The sequence below is a fragment of the Malurus melanocephalus genome, unplaced genomic scaffold (genome assembly GCF_030028575.1).
Source record: "Malurus melanocephalus ecotype Western Australia unplaced genomic scaffold, MMel_1.1 scaffold_209, whole genome shotgun sequence".
Lineage (NCBI taxonomy): Eukaryota > Metazoa > Chordata > Aves > Passeriformes > Maluridae > Malurus > Malurus melanocephalus.
In genome coordinates, this window is record NW_026623441.1 from 1,162,689 (window position 1) to 1,164,053 (window position 1,365).

Sequence of the window (1,365 nt, forward strand, 5' to 3'; positions counted from 1 at the left end):
CCTCCACCCATGGGAYGGGGAGAGGAGCAGCAGCTCCCCCAGCCCAGCCTGCTCAGGGGACAATCGATGTGCAGGCTTGGCTGCATGCTCATGGGAAGGCAAGGACCTCTCTGCTGGGCTCTGGCTCACAGCAATCCCATGCATGCTGGGCAGATGTGCTCCCTTGCACCTGTGCAGCTCACACCAGCACCTTCTGTCCTGGCATTGCCTGTCCAAGGAGCTGGGCTTTCCAGAAAAGAAGTGTTGACTYGGAATGGCAGCTGGTACTTTTGCATCATTGGCAACAAAATCAATGATTAATTGAACYATTCACTACTTAAAATCTGCCTTCTTGGCCCACTAAATCCTTGGCAGTCTTGATGAGATTCCCTGGTGGACTGCACAAGAATTGCTGTCTTTGTTCCAAAAGTAATACTTTTCACTTTCTACTTCCAAACATGGACCTGGAGATGGCTGGGCAGRAGCCTGGAGCACGTGGGTGTCTGTGGGAAGATGATCACCTGAAGCCAAGGAAGCTTCTCTTGGCTTACTTGAGGAACTGAGGAAATATTCAACATCCCACTTTCACTAAGGCTTCACCACATCAGGACCACTTGCTAATTTTCACTCCTCTTAAAAACGTTCTTCAGCCTATGCTCTGCTCCTTATCTGATCTCTGGGCTCTCAGTTCCTTCTCCATGGCCACCTTTGTCTCTCCCTCAGCATCATCTTCTTGTCTCCACCTGGCCTTGCCCTGACCTTGGCTGTATCACTGGCTGTGGCTTTGCTGCTTTTTTCAGCCTCYCCTTGTCCCTCTGACAAAGGTCCTTCAAGACCTCTCCAACAGCTTTGAGCCTCCTGATTTTCTCTSTCTGCAGCCCTGGATTCATTCTTGCTCGCTCTGTGGCAGCTCATGAGCTGTTTTTGCCCCATTGTCCAAGCGTGGATGAGAGCCTCCTGGCCAGGCCTTTCAACAATCCTCTTCTCCAGCCCCTACGGACCCAGCCACACACTCAACACTGTCTCCCCTAAGCACAACCAGCTCCTTACTTCTGACCATCCTCTTCCTCTTTCCTGGCCTCCCTTCCTCCTGCTTGCCAGAGCACCAGTGGCTGCAGCGTCCCTCTTGCTGTGCTGCCTTCTGCTGCTTTTCTCCCTCCAAGCTCTCCCTCAATCTTCCTCCCCTATTCCAATCACAACTCTACCCTCTATTCCTCRAACTCCCCCTTGCCCTCCATTCACACCCCACTGCTGATTTAGCAGCCCCACTGTCACCTTCCCTCATGGCTAAGGTCCCTCTGCTGCCCCTTTGGGGCCCCTTTCACTCCCTTTTCCCTCCTCCATCCTCCTCTGGGATGGTCTCCAAACTTGCTCCTGGCCCATTCC